This window comes from Nipponia nippon, unplaced genomic scaffold (assembly GCF_047370975.1).
Source record: "Nipponia nippon isolate SJK-2023a ecotype South Korea unplaced genomic scaffold, ASM4737097v1 scaffold_2, whole genome shotgun sequence".
NCBI classification, from domain to species: domain Eukaryota; kingdom Metazoa; phylum Chordata; class Aves; order Pelecaniformes; family Threskiornithidae; genus Nipponia; species Nipponia nippon.
Window position 1 is genome coordinate 23050424 of NW_028262336.1, and position 20847 is coordinate 23071270.

General features: G+C 41.1%; 1 long non-coding RNA gene across 9 annotated transcripts; it reads right to left on the bottom strand.

Annotated features, from left to right (window-relative positions):
* Positions 1 to 647: 647 nt before the first annotated feature.
* LOC148055691 (uncharacterized) lies at positions 648 to 20512 on the bottom strand. Of its 9 annotated transcripts, XR_015705052.1 has the most exons (11): positions 20314 to 20512; positions 16864 to 16973; positions 13890 to 13987; positions 12396 to 12468; positions 8090 to 11923; positions 6846 to 7216; positions 4680 to 4812; positions 4090 to 4198; positions 3634 to 3737; positions 3013 to 3130; positions 648 to 2207 (listed from the first exon to the last, which is right to left on the bottom strand). It is a non-coding gene; the product is annotated as an uncharacterized LOC148055691 (long non-coding RNA). The 9 variants fall into 9 exon arrangements; XR_015705054.1 differs by having other exon boundaries at positions 648 to 3737; positions 8090 to 8340; positions 11625 to 11923; XR_015705053.1 differs by lacking the exon at positions 3013 to 3130.
* Positions 20513 to 20847: the final 335 nt, after the last annotated feature.

Sequence of the window (20847 nt, forward strand, 5' to 3'; positions counted from 1 at the left end):
TCTTGTTGTGTGCTGTCGGTCAGATTAGTAGCACTGCTGTGGTGTTCTGTACAGTGGTGCAGTGATGTAGTGCTGACAGTTATGTTTACCTTATGAAAACCAATGAACTATTAGAAAATAAGAAGTCTTATGGTGTAAACTGACACTGTTTCATTATCAGGACAAATCTCCAAAACATGGAGAAAAATAGTATCATCAGAGAGAATAGTATCATCAAAATTTTTCTTTGCTGACCTTCCTAGAAAGACTTCAAATATAATGTTAGAAGGATGGCACATCTAAAGGTAGCAATTAGAATTCTGCATGCTAACCTGCACTCGACTTCATCAATGGGGCTAAGATCAGAGTGATCCCGGACTTAGCGGGTGCAGGATCTTCCCATGACTTTGGAATTACATACTTCCCATACTTTGGAATTACAGCTTGGCACACAGGTTCAGGGGACACTTGGTTTGGAGCTGTGCCTTCCTTTGCGGTCATTCCCAGAGTCTGCCTTCTTTCATCAGGCAACGCATGAAGATGTGGGGTATGAATGCAGAAGCAATTTTACCACTGAGGCAGGAACTTTTCAGCTTGGATATTTCAAATTGTATTTTTGCCTACAGAAAAGGAAGTTATTATGGATTTGGTCCAGGGAGATGTTTCAATCTTTTTCTAAATGAAAAATTTCTTTATATGATACTGGTGGGATTTATCATTGTAGGAAGTAACAACAGGGGCTCTAGAGAAAGACGTAATGCTGTTTCATGGAGGATTTGGATATTTTGAAATTTGATCTTGCTCCAAGTCACAAGAAAACCAAGAGTATTTAAGATTTCATGAAAGAAAAGGGAAACCTAATGCCAGGAGAGTCTGTTAAAGCGCTGGCACCCTCATGTTGAAGCTGACCCACAAGAAATGGGATGGTTTTCCACCACATCTTTCCTGAGCTGGAATATTTGTCTCAAGCATTAACAAAATAACAAGATAAGAGAATTCCAAGGGGGAAAAGTTGTCTCTAGAAATTTATTGACCACAGTGCGAACACAGCTTTTCACTGAAATCACAAGATACTAACTCTTTTCCTCAAGGGAAATTAGAGCTTTTCACACATTCTTCACTGGGGTGCTGAAAGAGGCAGGAGAAACAGAGGACTATCACATTTATAAATAGCTCAATTGAAAAAAACAACACTCAACAACACATAGTTTAGAGACATGTTATCTTTCTTCCACTTCAGCGTCCTCATTTCCAGCCACAGACGCTCGGTCTGAACGGCCAGGCGGCACAGCCGTAGCATGTGGCACGAGGCCGTGGTTGTCACCCCGGTCCTCACCAGCCTCCCTGTTCCAAGAAAACTCGGCCAAATTTATTGTCATACTATAAAGCAGCCATATTGTTTTACCAGGATGCGGCTGTTTTACAATAGATTTCTGTCAGGATCTCTTCCCATTTGGTAACAGCAAAGGTCCAGTGTGGAGGGGGCTGTGGGGCCACAGGGCGGTGTGGCGCCCTCCCTCCCCTACCAGCCCCATCCCGCAGCCCCCAGGGAGGTGAGCCGGGCCGGGCCAGGGACCGTGACCAAGGCTGGCCACAGCCCAGCCATCCCCTGGCCTGGGGAAAGGGCTGCAGCAGGGCCGGGCCTGACGGCAAGGCCCCAGGGCTGGCTGCAGCCCCTGAGGAGGCCTCTCCCCAGCTACTCCCTCACAGCTGCCAGGGCCATCGCTGAGGCTGCGGCCACCACTGCAGGGCTGCCTCCCTGGGCACCCGGGGCAAAGGACCTGGACAAAGGTAATGCCCTGGCATTGTTGCAGTGTTTCTCCTTTCAGCTGCCAGACCGGCTCTAAAGGGGGTCTTAAATCCCCGGGTGACGATCACCAGGACAGAGCGGGGATGCTTCCCTTCACCAAGGCTGTACTGCTAACAGAGCCAGGCAGGTTTCACCGCGGGGGCAGTTCACGGTAGCTTTCACTGACATGGTGCACACCGGGCTCCCTGAGGCAGGCCAGGGTGGCAGCCCTGTCTCCAGCCGGGCAACAGTGAGCTGGTGGGAGCGGGGGCGGCTGGGGCACCCCTGGGGCTGTCCCCCTGGCAGGAGCAGGGTGTCTGCGGTGCCTGGGGGGGGCCCAGCGGTGCCTCCCCTCACAGCCGGGGAAAGGGGCCGGGTTTGCTCTGCCCTGGGGAGAGTCTTCCAATGCCCCTGGAAACGCCGCGGCCCATGGCGGTTCCTGTGGAGAAACCACAAAACCAACCGAGGACAAAGAAATCCATCATTACCTTCAGACTGAGAATAAATAATACTAATAATATGTAAAGAGCATCAGCTGGATGTGGAAACGAACTGTCACTTCACTATGAAGGATGCTCTTGCATATACAAGAACATAATTCACAACAATATCCTTAAAAAGATAGCAAGAATTTAAATGCATGTGTATGCTTGGGTATTTAATGCACCATGCAGGCATCATATTTCTTTCATATTTTAAACACAAATCATAGCATCTTCTTTAATGAGCAGAGATCCATGGCAATGATGAATTTTTATGGCGAATAGCACTACTGTGCCATGCTTCTTCATTAAAGCCCTGATTCAGCAAAGCATTTAAGCATATGCTTAACTTTAAGCATCTGACTAATCCCCAAACTTTGTGGTGCTGAGCACATGCTTAATATTCACTAGATCCATAAGGAATCTGCTTGAATTGGGTCATACATACCAAATATAACAACCCTGTAAATACAAGATATCCTGACTAAAACAAGTGGTGAAAATGTTAGATGCTTCATTAGCTCTGCATTAGTAATTTTAATTTTCACTGCCTCTTTGATTTGTGAAGAATGAATGTGTATGCACACGTGAACTCAAGACCTGAAAAAATGATGAAGGTAAAAAAAATAAAGGCACATTGTGGGTTCAGGACATCTATAATAAACCTGAGCTTCATCAGCATTTCTAAGTTTTTTTAACCAAGAAATATTGATTCATGTTTATTATATTTTATGGCACTTTACAACAATTTATAACACTTACATTAAGGAATAGATGGGCCGGGATAAAAGCCAATATGGGTATGAAAAAGATGAAGTGCTGTCAGGAATAGCAACTTTCAAGTATCAGGTACAGCCCTTGTTTTTACACTTTCTCTCACCTATTTAATATATGATGGAAGGGTTTAATGATTAATTTTAAAATACAAATTCTAGAAAAAGACATGCTGTAGAATGTCCACCTGAAGAACATCTTAGTAATGATATTGTTTCAATGTAAAGCCAAATGTAAAGTGTCCTCAAGGCATCTGTAACTAAAGAATGAAGCCCTAATAATTATTGTGCAAAACTACTGTTGAAAATGTTCAAGAAACAATGAGCTTAGGTTTCAAAGATGAACTAAGCACTTAAAAAAATTTTTCCACCAGAGCTGAAATTACTTAGAAAACCGGTTCTGTGCACAAAATTCCTTGTTGCTATGTTACCATAGATATTTATACGAGAGAGAGTCTCCCAGTGTGAGCCAAAATCTGTTCACGTAAATATTCATAAGCCCAGTAAAACAAAGCAGTTAACTAGGAATATATGGAGTCTTCACCAGGTGTTTCCTTTGCTCTGTACAATTATCTAGTCCAGCTGCTCTAGGACCAGCAATCAGACTCACTCATTTCTAAGCTAAATGATGGGGATCTCTTCTTCTGCCATCCCAGCTGGTGGGCGTGGTCCAGGTTCTCAGCGGTTCTAGAAGTGCTGAAGGATCCTGTGAAACTGAAATACAGATTGAGGCTGCTTTGTAAGTCTGCGCACGGCACAACAAATTGAAGAAATTGCAAGGTATAGGCAATGCTTTAAAAATGGATGCAGTACATCGCTGTCTAATTTTGTGCGCTTCTGCTATCCCCCATTCTTAAACAGAGAATTCACTCTCTGTGAGAAGGGGCACTGTGATTATCCCGAGGTAATTAGACAGCAAAGAAATGTGTTTGCTGTTACAGTTTGGAATAGTAGATTGGTTACTGCAGATGTTAGAAAAAGCTGATAAATGGTGAGAGCCCCAATCTGCAGCATGTGATGTCTGTTCCTCATTTCCCAAGATAGCTAAATTCATTCTTTGACATACCTTGATTTGCTCTCTCTAGGGACACCGGATTTTTCCTTTGAGCTTTGCCCATCTATTTGTCCCTTTTCTGTGGCCACCTTGGGCCCTTTCTTCGTCCTTGCACACCTTTCTGGAGGCCCATAGGGAAAAAGATATGAACGTCAGGCATTTTCCAATTTGGAAAATGCTAAACAAACTGGAGCCTTGTAGGCTTGTTACCCTATGAAGACAGCCTACGCTTTACGTATGGAAATGTACAACAAAATGATAAAGAAATTGTGTACATTTGGCTCACGTGAAAGAAATTGTATACATTTGGCTCATGTGATTCTTTAGTTTGGTGGGATATGTTCTGGAAGCATGCTGTATTTTCAGTGTCATCAGACATGAAACAACAGTGTGCTTTGAACTAATGTATTAGATTGATAGAGTGATAGAAAATCAGCTGCACACAACAAATGTAAAATAGAAGGCATAGGGGTCCTAGTAAAAGAGAAGACATGAGATCCACTAATAGCCATCTGACACAGGGAGCCATGTGGATCGTCTTTTGATGGAAAATGAACAGTGTTTTTTGTGTTGCTAGAGTGCCCAGCTTTCTATTTCCTCACCTTTCTGTCATCCTTCTAGTCATCAATGCAGTAAGTTTAGCTAGGAAGGGTATTTCATATCTTCTTCTTAGCTGTGATGATGGTTGGGACCTCATGTTTAGCAGGGTGTATGAGCAAACATCTATCACACAGTCTATAACAAAACAAAGTGTATCTTAAGCAGAGACATCTCACACATTTTACACGATCAATCAGCAGCGTATAAATACCAGCATATAAGTTCTGGCTTACATACTTGAATGTATTGCCAAAAGCTGGCTATAAAATTATTATTGTAATGCATGTTTGCGTCCTAGTCCTACAGCCTGATCATGGTACCCAGGAGTCTTGCATCTGTTCACGGTTGCACTCTTTTTTCTTAGTCACAGCAGTTCAGTGGTCCACCTACATGGAGCAGAATGTAAGACTGGGGCCCAAATTTATGCACCATCTGCCCTTGGTCACACATGCCAACTTTTATAAAAATCAATCACTTTATCTCTCTGAAGAGCTCCCACATGAAAAATGCCCCTATGTAAGTTTGGAACTTACAACGCAACACTATTTTTTTAAATGATCTGGTTTTACTGGGATTTTTTTTCTCTTGTACTAATATTCATTATGACATTATTTTGGGTGGAAGATGGCAACTCAGCCTGAGGCATGACAAAATAGCCAGAAACACACCACCTGCTGTGCCCCGTTGCTTTAATATTGTACTGTTTAATAAGAAAATGACCCCAAGTGCTTGGATGACAACTCCAAAATGGACCATAAATATTCTGTACATAAGGAAAAGCTGAAAGCTAAAGTACACTGCATAATATTGCTATGGTGCAAAAGGGAATAGGAATACATTCAATTTGCCTAAGTATCTAGTAGTGACAGCCACTAACATTTGTTTAGGAGAAACACCAAGTGGATGTCTGTTTGTTAATAAATGAATGAAAAGAAATATGGATTACTGTGCAAATGGACATTAGAAGAGCACAGATTTTGGTTTGATGTATAAGACACATTAAAGAACCCAATTCTGGGCACTGCTAAGTGATTCTTGCAAAATGCTGAGCCCCTGCTAATTTCAGTAGGAGTTGAGCAAACTCAGCACCTGGCAAGGATGGGTCTATCTATATTTAAATACGGAATGAACACTCATCCAAGTGGATTCACTTATGATAAATTGATGCAGCCTAGAAATTACATGTTTGGGTAAATTGGGGTAATCACAAAGAGAGGGACGCTCAAATAAGCAGTGATAATTGGTACAACAATGTCTGTTTCCTCCTTCTGATCCTGGGTCCTCCCTGAGGATTCTCTCCTAGCCTGCATTAATTAAGAGAAAGCATGTGACATTTCTTGCAGCCTTTGACACCAGGATGACCTTTCCCTAGGTTGCTCATGAACTCCTGCTGACATCAAACATGCTTTTTACTGTACAGGACCCTTTATCTACCAGACATTCATAAACAATACTGAATAATATTCCTGACCAATTATTAAAATGCACAAAATAGTTATGCTGCTATGACAGATGACCGAATAGTTCATAGGGAATAATTTGTTTGACAAACAGGATTTATTTCGGTGATCCAGGCACTTTTTAAAAAATGTGTGCCTCACTTGAAATCATATGTTCAGTTGCTGCAAATCAGTATTGGTTTTTAGATTGTGCTCAAGACTTCTGTCATGAGTGTGTGGCATTTAAACCTGCTGGACAGAAGGGCCAGGGGTCCTGGTTTTGCTTCCTGAGTGGATACGTGTAACTTTTTTGAATCTAGCTCACTGTGTAAAAGTAGGTTCACTTTACTGTTCCTTCATACTTTCTAAAATTTTTGCAAAAACATTACAAATAATAATGTCAGGTTCTGCTAAGCTGTTAGGGAACTTGTCTCCTAGATCACTGAGGGAAATTAAATAAAGAAAGGGCACAGATCTAGTCAAGACAGATGGAACATTTATCTTTTTTCCCAAATATCTACAGAGCAGTTTCTGACATGTTCACTTCTGTTTAATCAGTCACGTTCTCAACATTTTATTACTCCGAGAGTTTGAAACAGCACGGTGTTGCACATTGAGAGATATTCCCAGAACTTTAAACTCCGACCGAAATTACAAGTGGAATTTCCATTATTTGACCAAAAAAGCCCCAGCAGCTGAGCAAAAGCAAATATGTATGTAACTGCATACCTAAGTACTCCCTCGGACTATCTGTGTAGCCAGCAAACACAAGGCACTGGCATCTGCTGTGGGAACAGGAGGCCTTAGGGTGGGCAAACTGAAACGGGCCATGTGAGGCCGAAGTCCATGTTGCTTGTGCTGGTGACTCTCTGTGAGACACCTTGACTCCAGGTTATCTCCGAAAGGTACACATGCTGTTTGGCACATGTTCCCAGTATGCCACAGATTGAAAAATACAGTGTGGTGAGAGATGCATGAGAGAGGCAGCATTAGGCTACACTCAAGTATATCCTCTTTGCAAATATATATCTTCTGGCTCCATGTAGAAGATGTCCTGCCCAGTAACGAGTGGCATCACAGAAAGAAGCAACACTAAATACCTGTTGATAAAACAGGAATAAAAGCAGTCAGTTAAGACATTGCCACTTCGGCTTGACTTTGCTTTTAATTCTGTACCTGCTGGCCCCTGAAACAGCTTTCCATAAACTGTAGTTTATCCTGGTCAAACTCCTCCCTACAGTGATTTGCAGTGCATTTACGGTGCAATTATCCTTCCCTGTCATTCCTGTTTGTGCTAGCTGAGTGTGTCAAGTCAGTTTTAAGTAAAGGCAGAGAGGAACATGGATAAGGCTGGGGTCAGTTCCAGTTCCCAGGGATCTTTCCCATATCCTCTGAGCTCTGCCTTGGAGCCATCCTCAGTGTGGCTCCCACAATGCTGTGGCACAGAGCCTCATTATAAGAGAACTTCATGCCATGCCATTGCCGGGAGGAGTAGGTACATTACAACTCTGCACAAATATGCAAGTGTAGGAACGTCCTGCTGTCAAAGGACAGAGGTCGCAACTGCAACATGAGGTAGCCCTGGGTCACGGTCTGGACTCTTGCCCTCACAAGCAGTGCTGCTGAGGAAAGCACATGAGTCTGTGTAGCTGTGGGGCCCCAGTTAGAGCAACAGCATCCAGAACACCTAGAGAAAATATCCCCTGTGCTCACTTCTGCGTGTGTTTGTTTAGTTTTCTTCCATGCCAGTATATTTTCTAAAATAATTTCCCTATCACATTCTCTGATGCTCGATTTTACATTCCTGGTACTGTAAATACTCTCTGGCATATCAGTTAGGCTGTTTGGGTAAGTCACTGTAATAAAATGGCTATGTTGCAGGGAACTGGTATCCCTCTTGCAGTGTATTGCTGTTCCAGTGAATGCACCAGCAGGAGAAATTTGTGTGGGTGGTATTCACATCGCCCTTTTACCTCTGTTTTCTGCTCTGTGGGCTTCGCTCCTGATCCACGGCATTCCAGCTGTGGGCATCATTCTTCCTCATTGCACGCCTGCTTGCTTGAAAGTAGCTGCTTTATTTTAGCATCATTTGTATGTACTCTCACTTGCTCCCCATTCAGCTTGCCTTTAACAACTCCAGCACATGCAAACTCTTCTGTGTTGGTGCCTTTCATCCCAAACAACTCCACCTTCTCGGTTGTTGGTTTGGTGGTTTTTTTTCTCTCTTAGTAGGACATGACAATTCAGTTGTGTTAGGAGGAAACTCCTCTACTTCCATTGCTACATGGTATAAAGCCTGTTCAACAAGCCCTTTCTAGATTTGAACACAGATAGCTGGTATCTCCATCTTTGCTGGAAATCAACTGACACAAACAAATTCTCAAAGGAAGATGTTAATGAGATTTGAGCTGAAAGGCTCTTCTTTGGACCTATGCACGTTTGTCGGTACATGTTCTCACAAAAGCTGTATGGTCACAAAGAGTCATTGATGACCCTGGTACTGCGATTTGATCACCTATTTTGCTATAATCTTCATTCTCAGGGATTAAAAAACCCATTGTCTTGGCCATTTTAAAATTACACAAGTGCAAAAAAGTATATGCTGAGTGGTTTAAAAGCATTCTTTTAAAATCATATATAAATTAAAAGCTTCTTAATTTAAAAATGTATCTTTGGCTGAGGTATTTAATGTTGAAAAGTGGTTACTCAGCATGTAAAGTACCATAAGTACTTCTCATAAGAATTTTTTTGACATAACAAATTTTTAAAAATGGTTATTTACACAATAGTTCCTGATGGCTTGCCATTATAGTTTATCAGATCAATAATCAATGTTCTTAAAAGTCACTTAATTCAAATTTATGTAATCCACACTATAAAAAAGATCAGGTAATGTATATTTACATCAGAAAGCTTAATAGCTCCTTTAAAACTGTTAAGGTCCTCTACTTGCAGTCTTGAGCACTTCTATGAAGGATTTTTCCATTATTTCAATCCCTTAAAGCCCAAAGAAATTAATGCCACCAAACTTCACTGAGGTGGTGGCAAGTAATCTCTGATGATAAGCACTTTTGACAAGTTTTTGAATGGCGGGGAGGGGCAGGGTGTGACACAGATTTACCTTTAAGAATACGTCAGATTGGAAGATGTGGCTTTATAGCTTTTTTGGTTTCCTCTAGCTCCTCTGTGCTGGAGTGCTGGGTCACAATTGCTGGGGTTTCAGTTGTATGGTTTCATGGACTGTGCTTTGTTCGTCAACTGTATTTTAATTAATGGCAAGAATGCCTACTGCCCAACTAGGTATTCTTTGAAGCTTTAAATTAAAATACCTTAGATATTTGGCTTAATAACAGTTTAGTGCCTCAAAATTACAGACTACTTGTTTATACTACAAGCTCTCTCATGCTACAATTGACTATGCCCATTAGCGTGAGTGGAGCAGGATCTTGCTTCAAGAGAGATTCTTTTCCCACTAAGGGCTTGATCCTGAAATCTGCAGTCATGAGAGAGCAATCCCATTTGATTTTAGTGGGTTTGAGTAGATGACTAATGATACTTGTGGGGACACTGAAGGGTCAGGTCTTGTTTTGGTTGCTGTTTAAATGTCAGCACTTCTCAACAGTTATCACAGCAGTATTAGGGACCTGTACTTCTTTTTCCTTACAGTAAGGATACTTATATTACACATGATGATGGTTAGCAAATGTTGACTTCTGCTCTGTCCTTTGAAATGTTTATTGAGGTCTGAGACTGTAGGCACCTAACAGTTCATTTAAATGTGCAGCAGTCACAGCTGTGCCAATTTGATGTTTGCTAACATCATGCTGTTGAATTTTCAAATGTACAAAAATGAAGAGGGAAAACCAGAAAAAAGCATGGTTTTTTTTTTTTTCCCAATAGCAACTGTAATTGCCACTGTGGACGAGCCTATAGCAAAGATGTTCAGGCATATACTGAGAAGCAGATCTTACACAGCCTCAGCAAGGTTTTCTGTTCAATTTAAGCTGAGGCCACCCATGCAGAAAGAGGAAGAGTTGCCTTGTCTCAGCCCAGGTCCCATGTCCCTACAGTTCACGTGGCTCTAGGAATGCTTTGGCCACAAAATGAGTTTGGTCAGCTGATCTGACTGCAAACCGATTAGGGAAGGAGATGTCTGCAAATGGCGAGAGAAGACAAAAGTGGGAAATGCTTTTGTAACAGAGACGCCCTTTTTGGAGACTGCTGAGAAAATGGAAGCAAGTGGTAAAAGCAGAGAGGGTAGAAGAAAAAGAGAAGGGAATCGACACTGCTTGATCTATAGGGGAAGCCGAGTGTAAGAAAGAGACCTTAACTTGCTGATGATTCAAATGCAGGGATTACTTCAGAAGGGTTAGGAAATTTAATCAATAATGTGCGCAAGTGCCACATTTTTATGTGTTTGTATGTTTCTTGAGCCAATTAAGGCAAACTGATGTAAGATACAATTGGAGTTTAGAACCCTTCAAATGTCATATTTCTGTTTGTTTCTGTTGCCACATGTCCCAGAAGAATGGGCTACAATCCTAGTTTACCCTGGGTGAATACGGTTGAGGAGCCTGAAAACGTATAAGGCCTGTAGTCCAGTTCTTCTGCAGGTGTTACAAGTCCGTACTAAGAATCACACCAAGGACGTGAGGGTGAAAGAGAGTGAGGTTGTAAGAGAGGGTGAAAGAGAGTGATGCCACCAAGTCAGGTTAAGACTAGAGAGCATCTGAATCCCTTGCTCTGAGAGTACAGGTGGGGTGTACCCCACAGTGGAAATTTTTCCAGGGAAGTGACTGGAGCTTTAAGAGGAAAAAAGAAAAAAAAAAAAAAGAACAAATCCCTGGCTTCAGGAAAGCTGTTTCCAAGTAATGTTCGACACTGCTTGGATCCCACACTCTATACAGAGCAACTGTTTCCCCTATAGTCATTTATATAATTATAACCTTGCTTCTCCTTTCACCTTCAGAGTGGGAGGTTTTGTAATTCTTGCTAATTTCAGACAGATCTCCCAGTGTTTCACGAGGAACACTTTATATAACACAAGTATTTCTGTGTGGCTAATGTTTTTAAAGCTTTGTTTGAATTTTTCATGGCTGATCGGTTATTTTCTTTCCTTCAGTATTTGAAATTAAATCAAAGATTTTGTGCTGCTCACAGTTTAAAAATTTGGCCATTTCAGGCAGCAGATGTGACAGGCCCTGGGCCTAGTGGGAGCTTTACTGGTGGCTTTGTTTAAGTTGACGTTGGCTGGGTGGTCAGTGCTTGAACCAGTGAATTATTAAGCAGACCTCAGTTCCAGCAAAGACAGCAGGACCCGAGACAGTCACAGCGTGTGCAGGGGTATGCAGCAGTTTAGTACAGAGATATCCAGGCTAGTTCAGATACCAGGGAAGTCTAAGTGAATCGGCATGCTCTCCTGATATTTCTGGGATAATGCTCAGCTAAGAGGCATGAGGTGTCCACAGTAACTCAGGTATCTCTACGTACTGCATCATATAAACTTACTCTCAGGTTCAAGCAGCACTCAGCAAAGTCAGGTCATACGTGTGTATGTACGCTTTCACTGCAAGAACAAAGCCTAAGTGCTGATAGTTGTCCAGTTTTACTTCTTCATTACAACCAGGCTGTGGTTTCTTGTCTAGTTCTTTCCTTCTACAGCAATGCTTTAAATCTTTTGTTTGTCTTCCCTGCTTTGGCTGCACTTTATCAGTGTTTGAATGAAGATGACATCCAGGAAATCCTTCTTCAGTGCTGCCAGTTTGCCAGGAGCTGAAACCAGCTTTCTGGTATGATATCAATAAAACCTGTAATTGGAGAAAAGGTACTGAAAATGACATTTTTACACTTTGTGAACAAAAAAAGATATTAAGAGGTAGGCAGAAAACAGTCAAGTGCTCTACGAATCACTGCAGGGGTGCAAACGAAATTCCTTAATGACAGAGTTCTCACTGACAAATTCTGTTTGTTTTTGCCTCTAGAGTTGTCTGTGCTAATGACAAGCAACTCTGCTTGGAACTTATTTGCATAAAGTATTATACAGTGCACACTGTGAATGAGAGAAAGAAAGCGAGGCCACCCTGAGACAGTATCCCCATGACAACCCCATTTAATGAATTACTAAGGACCAAGAGAATATTGAACAAAAAGTTCCTTCCAGTACAGCTAGTGGAGCAGCAGTGTGGACATTGTCACGTGGCACTGCTAGGGTCAACAGGGAAGAAAGATTTGAAGACACACCCATGGATGGGATTAGTCTGATTTAGTGTAGATTTCTACCTCCGAGTTAATCAACTTTGGCTCCTCTTCGCAGTGGGAAAAACACGAGTCTTCCTTTGGCCAGATGAATTTCCTATTAAAGAAAATTATAATGGGAACCTTTAGTGATTGGTTCAGATTTAAACACTGACACTAGAGATACCTAAGGTAAGGTGAGATAAATACCATCTTAGTCCCCACTGCATATTCTCCGCTATATTGCAAAATAACTACCCAAAAATTCAGAGACAAAAAAGCTGTTTTGAACAAAAACAGGCACAAAAAAAGTGTCATATCATGTCAGTGGAATTGCTACACTAAGTCAGATTCTCCTTTCCCTCAGACTGCTGAAAACCTAAGTGAGAAAAGTTCCACCACTGTAAAATTTCCACCACTGTAAAAGAATGCATGTGAAGGCCCAGAAAATGAGAATGTCTATTTCTTTTTGATTAATTGGCCTGTCACTGATTCATAACCAGCTGTGAATTGAGATGTATTTATTTAATGGCTTAATCATTTTAATCATTAATTTTACTTTAGATTGGAAATCCAATTCAACATCCATGTTACACTTCAAACTCAGAAGTAACTGGTTGTAAGGTTTTGTTCTAACACTTGACAGGTCAGATTCCCCAAGATGTTTGTACAAGTATCTCTGTTGCGGCAGGTGGGACTGCTGAAAATATTAGAAGTAAAGCTGGGCTTGGTATGTAGTTATTTAAATGACAGTTGCTTAATGGATTGATAGGCTATGTCTAAACTGTGGGACATGGAGCTGGCGTCTTGCCGTGTCTGGACTCTACATCAGGATGAAATCCAGGCATGTGCCTTTCTGCCTCAGTCTGAACAGCAGCACCCTGGTGTCTGTTGGGAGAGGAGAGGGGAAGGCAGAAGCTGTGATGCTCTCTGACAGGTCCCTGGTGTAAATGACTTGGGGATGTGGACAGAAAGACGCATCACCCTGCAGGTTTCATAGAGTCATAGGAATCATGCCTGTTGGGTTCAGTCTCTGTTCATGGTCATGTGGTAATAATTAAGTTGTTTTTGTTTGATATCTGAATATGTAAAAGTGGTTAGATTTGATTTTTTTTTCCTCAGATAGGCTAGTATCTGTAGTGCATACATATGCAAACAAATCACTGCAGCAACAGCATCTGAGAAGAGATGCAAGTATTTCATGAGTCATGAGTATTAATTTCTCCCAGAGGCATGCCCTGTTTGGTCTGAGGAAGGCTTGGAGTGAAGGAGAGGAGAAACTAAAAAAAGTTTGTGCTGCTTGTGGGTTGTATGGTTAAAGGAAGCATCTTAGTATTCAGGACTCTTGGGCAGCCAGTTTCCTTAAATGCTAAGTTAATAAGAAAAGGTTTTGACTTTCTTTCTTTAAAGTGTAATCTAAGCCAGTAAATCACAGGGCAATAATTGGTCCATAATCATCAGGATTTTTCATTTGTACTAAATCTCTATCAGCATAAATCAAAACAAGTAACCATAAGCATAATGCAAAGATTCCCCAACCTGGTGTTCATCCAGCACCTGCAAATGGAGTTCTGCATTTCCAGACTCCCTCTTCCTTCAGTCCATCCAGTACCCCATCTTACAAGAGAGCTTCTCCTCTAAGCACCCATGTTGAGAGAGAGAAAAAAGAAACTGATATCAACCCCTCATATTCAGGGGATTAGGCAGTTTGTTCCTGTGCAACTAGTCTGGAAGCTATCATGCTGAAATACTGTTTATGAACTCTAAAGGAACTTATTTCAGCTGGATAATGGTTAATTTACAGCCAGAGCTTAAAAGGGCAGAAAAAGATAGCAGCACAACTGGGTTCAGTGCATGATGGGGAAAAATAAATATCTCACAGAAAGAGATATCTGAAATTCAGATCACATTGAGATGCAAAGAAAGCTGTGAAAAGCAGTAGGAGGGTGATTGTATTCCAATTAGATTTCTTCTGCTAATATAAAACAGTCTTGGACTGAAAGTTAATCATCTGATTTATGGATCTTGGGAGGAGTGAAACCCTATGAGCTTCTGAACAATGAGAGGCAAATGAGACAGAGGGGAAGAAAAATAGAATATTTCTGAGACTGTGCTTCTGGGGAAAAACAAAGACGATGAAGTCTAAACATGCTCTTGGTTTAAAAATTTACCTTAGTGCTATCCACTTAAACTCATGTTCTTGCCATACAAACATGTTGTCTTTCTTGGCCAAGGCAGTCAAAAGCAACTCATAATTTCATGTGTCACAATCTTTTGGGCACTCGATAAATATATTTCTACAAGGTTTCTGCAAGACCTTCCAGAGTTATGTCGCTGTGGTGGGTTAGTTCATTTATGTGATTGGTCATAAGCAATCTGACATCTGTTCTGGGCTTGGGTCACACATAAAAGCACATATATTCCTTAGCCGAATCCTTTTAAAAGCATTCCATGTGTGAGTTATATGAAAATTGCTGTCAGCCAAATAGGAACAGCAGGATTCAACAGCCCTGCTTGGTGACAGGGTTTGGAGCACTGTCAGGTCAGGGACAGGAGGACTGCCTGGTACCAGCTAGGACCCACTTATATACTCTTATTTTTCCTTCAATGAATCCATCAGTAGCTAGCCCTCAGAAATGCAATACCAGGGGTATCTGTGAAATGACCAACAGAAGAGATGTAATGTATCATAGATGCCATTACTTTCTGCCATTCTTGGGCTTCAGCCTTCTGCCCAGACCTGATGCTGGGACTGATGGAGCAAAGCTGAGTGCAGGCAGGACAAAGATGATATTGGTAGACAGAGGACAGTACTCTCAAAAATTTTCTTTTAGATGAAGACATATACCCATGACTGGTAAGTCATATCCATAGTTAGGCTGCTTATGTAAAAATATTGATAGGTAGCATTTTCTACCAAGACAGGTAAAACACTTTCCTTCGTCAGATTATACTAACTTTTATTTCAACACAAAGCCAGGCTGGATTTTATACCTCTAATCTAAACCTAGAGTCCCCTTTCCACCACACCACAGTCCCGTAGGTGTCAGCCTGAACTTTTAATGGGTTATTTAGCTGGGTTACAATTCAAGACGAATGTCTGGCCTGAAGGCCCAGATGTCCAGGTCAAACCTCAAAGTTTTCAAGTTGATGTCTGGGTGTCAGTTATTAATACCTTTTACACCTTTAGTGGACATGTTCCAACACAAAGTTCTGTACAGACACCAGGTGGTGGGGAATGCTCTCTCTTTACCAATGAAGGCTGTTACTAGGACTTTTCCCCTAGTTTCTGTGTTAGTTTGCACAGAGTGCTGAGACAAGGTCAAAATCATGATCCTGATTTTCAATACATTTCCTGGTCTGCATGCCAAGTATCTAAAACCTTTTCTAAAGAGCTGTTGACAGTCTTCCATCTTAACTTTCAGACCCCGTGCAGCTTCCCACCTTCCAGTGGGAAAGGGCCTGCTATCTCTTTCCCAGACAGAAACACGCACTGACAAATGTGTTAACATTTTCTTCTGCTGCTCTGCTCCTGTGCAACAGGAAGCAGAGCTTAGTCCCTAATTGATTTTTTCTATATTTTTAATAGGCACTATTTATAGTCAGAAATTGTCTTTAACAGTCATCTGTTCCTTATGCTGCTCCATACATGCCCTCATCCCTGACCTGAAGTAACCATCCTTTCTTCAAGGAAAGGAGGTTTAAATATTCATGCTGGCTAGGTCTTGAATAAACTCTTAATTGGTATCACAATCTCCCACACAAAAGTGGTTTGTTCCTCCTTTAGACTTTCAGCATTTGAAATATTTACTATAGTCAATGATGGCACGTCTCACCTCACGGGAGATAAAATCTACTTCTTGAAAAAAATTTCATGTGTTCAGGCTTGCATTTCTGAAGAACACTGAAACGTCCCCCGTTTGAAATGCAAAAAGTGACTTACCCAAGAAAGCACTGTTAGCATGTTAGACTAATATTGTATTTCTTGTAACTGTGATTGTTTCCATTGTGGTCACAGCAGGGAAGGTTTAGAAATCTTGGTGATGGGAAAGCTACAGTCACTCCTGTTTGGAATTCCTAAGGTTACTTAGTCATCCATTCTTTCAGATGACTGAGAACTGACGACTTGAATTAGTAGCTCATGCACTGGCATCCTGTGCCATTTGAGACGCTCTAAGGTAGGTATCCAGCCTGGGACTCAACTGCCACTCCATAAGACCACAAGTCTTTGGACATATCTGCCAGCCTTACGAAAATGCTCCCAACACCCAAACTGAACTGAACCGTGAACCCTGAACCCTCTTCCCCCAGCTGCACCACCTCATCTCCTGCTCCTCAAATGGAGCAACAGACACAAAGAGCTAAAATGTTGGTGCAATTCATGAGCTTCCTTCTTCAAAAGAAATTGTACACCCTACCACCTAGTCATAGCAATCTGCTGAACAAGCACCTAGTGTAGACCAATAAACGAAAGGAAACCGAGAGGTCAGTACAGGTCATTATTTTCACATACCTTTGAATAATGAGGGCATCACATGTCAGCCAGAGGAGAACAAAATGTCACATTCTCTAGCTAAAGGTCATCATCGGTCATAGGTCACGGAAGGGAGGCCAGGAAATAACCTATGAGGTTAGGATGAGTGCACAAAGAAAGGGCAACAAATGTCAATGAAAGCATGCAGCTGTTGTGAGATGAAACAACTGAGGCACCCTTTTGTGCTGACACAGGCTTAAAAAATGTCTTTGCTGACATTTTTTTTTTTGCTGGCACTTTTATAGGACATTGACATTAATATACCCAACCCTGAATTAGCCTTTTCTGAAAGCAACAGTTTGGAAGTTAAGTGCAGCATTTTCCAAAGAATCATAAGCATGACATTTTTATTTCAAGTGATTGATGTTACAGTGGACTTCTAGCACCAAATTCAAGTTTCATTCTCAATCATTGCATCAGTGCCATGTGATAGCAATCAGAAACAAATGGAGGTGGCAGTCTGCATTGCAGTAAGGTCTTTTGGAAATCTTTTCGCCTTTACCGACAGTCAGATGTGTCATTTCATGTTTAATACATAGCATTGTATTTATCTGATTGTTTGTTTTAATTCATGGATTTCAGAAAGGTTGATTTCAGGGTTGCCCCTGCAGTGATGACAAGCACTTGCAGGGCAATCATACAGTAAAATGATAATGAACAGTTTAGGAATATGTGGAAATATACCCATACTGAGAGACACCTGCAATTTCTGATGAGTGAGCTGCATACTTGACTCATCTGTCTTTTGCTTTCTCCCCTGAACAGCAGCACAATACCATTTTCTCTTGTCATTGTGGGTATAAACCTGACAGTCTTACTTCATGAAATAACATGATGATGCCAGGAATGCACATTAGATGAAGGACTGCTACATCTCCCACACCTGTCTTACTGGACAACACATGCAAAGAGACTGTCAAAAAAAACCCCAAAAAGCTTTGCACTGATATCTCCATTGTGGTTGGGCAACTTTGCAGGATGAATGCTATCAAAAATGGCTTAACTCATGATGAAATGCCCATTGTGAAAGTATTGCAAATTATATTACATTCCAGAAAACAGAAAGAGTGTGATCCAGAGATAGGAGCATGGTAAACTGGAATACAAGATTGCTGCCTCTTATTTTAAACTCTTCCAGTTGGTTATCATATGACGTAAGACTGAGCTAAAGGCCCTCTCTATGCTTTGGTTCTGCTTCCTGAACAAAGAACACTGACATCTGGTACGGTCTGGAAATTCTCAGGTGATACTACTTTCCAAATTATTCCAGTTGCTGACTTGGCAGTCAAGTTATTTTTCAGAGGTGCTACCTGAATGATCAGTTCCGCCGTTCACTTTATGTTTAAGAAATTGGTTAGAAATAAAACAAAAAACCACGCAAACTCGAGCGTTACAAGAAAGAACTAATCTTCTTCTTTTAACTCGTCATTGGCTGCATATTTCTAATGTGAATTCCACCCCTGACGCTCCCTTTTTTCTGATAACTTTCCCAAAACTGTGGGGGTTTGTTGTTTTTCTTTTGAGGTCGGCTTTAGTTTTGCAAAGGTGCAAACCCCTGCTCAGATTTGCACACCACTAATAGCCCTAGTGAAACCATAGATTGAAATTGATGCACTGTCTCCAAAATCCTGAGGTCAATGCTTTTGTCTCTGTCTTAACAGGACAGGATTTTCCCCTGTAAATTTCAGCAGAAGTAGGTGCATGAGAACTAAGCATCTATGCAAACTGTAACATGGGGTACAGGCTGCATAATAATTTCATTAGACTGTATTTTGACTGGGCTTATTTACAAGCTGTATTTATTTTAATTATGTTTTCTATCTATTCACTCTTCCTTATTTTGGGTGTGTAATTGGCCACCTAAGAAACATGCTATTCTTTCGGCTGCCAGGTTGACTGATTTATAAGCAGAGAAAACACTTCTCGGGCAGGTTTGAATGAAGTGTGCTTGCAAGAGTATTTGAGTTTAGAATACCCTTTCTCCAACATTCCTTTAAACAAAAGCCACTCTGATTAACCTTAGCGGAAAAGAGGCTGAAACATGTTTGAATGTGGCTGAATTGGAGCTTCAGAGTTTGCAAACACTCCCACAAAGCATTTACCCATTACTCCTTCCATCTATGTGTAATTCTATTCTCAGTAAGCTCAAAGGTTCCAGGGATTTTTTATTCTGAGTATGTGCAAAGCAATGTCCAAGAAATCTCCTTTCCCATCACAGTTCCGTGTTTTTCCTACTCTGCTTAAACAGGTCAGTTACGTTATAAGCAAAATGAAGCGGCTTTAGGCTTTCTGAAGTTAATAGTCTATGCATCAGAGATTTACATTTTTTTATGACTTAAGACCAAAATATGTTAATTTTGGTTAGAAACGTTTTAGAAAAATACTCTTCAAATCCCAGAGAGTTCTTAATTCCTTTCTTTTGGAGAGTAGGCTTTGCCAAGCCTAATTCTGATTCAGCAGACTCAATAAATAAATAAGATTGTTTTTAAGTTGCAGAAAACTGCGATCAGTATGATGCTGTGACCCATCGAACAACCAAAGGGCACTGGCCAATTTAGTCCCATTTCATTGTCATTACTGGTATTGTGGTGACTCTGGGCTACACCCAAGGAAGGTGAGTCAGAACTCTACAATAAATATTGTAGATCAAATGCTGAAGAGGCTTTGACCTTACAAGTACATTATACAATACTAAACATATATACACAAGTGCTGAGTTAAAAAGAAGTCAGTGACTTTAACGTGTCATATCTATATGGAGGTCATTGCACCTTCTTTGAAAAGTCATTTTTTTCTAATGCCATCTGCTTTTCTCATGATTTTTGCCCCCCTCAACCCATACAAAATGGATGTGTATTCAATCTTGAACTAAGCATGCTTGCAATGATTGAGAAATGTCTAAGGTCAGAGCTTACAAAAAATTCATAAGGCAAGCAGCAGGCATAAAAGAGAGGGTTTTTTTAAAGAGAGTTCATGAGCCTCTGTATGAATTGGGCATGACATATTCATGTTACTGACTTCATTTATTTAATGTGGCTCCAAATAATTGATACCAGTACAGTGATAAAAGTACAGAGACTTCACTGCCAGAATTGCGATAATGAAGAGCCTCCCTGCTGATTTCATTCATGGGGTTGTTAGTCTGCTGGGAAAGACCTCTGATGAAAACTGGGCTGCAGCAAATGCCATAAAATAATCAAAGGCACAAAGACCTTTACCTGAGGGGAGCTTGGTCAGGGAGCGATTCAGGGCAGCAAAGGGAAAAGAGGGAAAATTGCATTAGCTGACAAACCAGGCACAGCTTTAAAAAAAATCTGATCCAAATTGTGAGGACTGCATTATATACAGAAACCTGCCGCATCTTTGGAACAGGTTCCAATTATGTGGCTCCAAGAGCTGGTTAACCGGTATATCAACAGAGCTTCTTACCTTACTGAATGTAGTTCAGACTTTATCCTCGTCTACCAGCCATTTGTTCTCTCTGCCTTAGATTGTGAGCTCTCAGAAACAGCAGCTGTCTTTTTATTATATGCTTAGCACAATGGGCTCCCTGTTTGGGCTATAGAAAATAATCATGTAGGCTCAAGACAGCCATACAAGTGCCGAAACACAGTTGATGTCAAGAGTCCTAAAGAGGAACTGAATATTAATATGAATTTAAAATCCTTTCTAAGCAAAAATCCCATTTGTCAACTCTGCTCATGTGTTTCACTTCCTGTAAGTGTGTCAATGGTTGATTAAAATTCATAAATGTGCAGCAGAGTTACTGGATAAACGTTGAGTTATTGTTTACACATCAGAATGCGCTGAAGGCAGGAGCCTAGATGTGGAAAACTGTGTCAAGAGGAAGGACCATGGTATGAGTCACTGCCAGGACAGACTCACCAAACAATCCACAATGTCCCTGTGTAAACTCTGCTAGTGATTAATCATCTGTTACAATACAATAAAATAAATAAAATA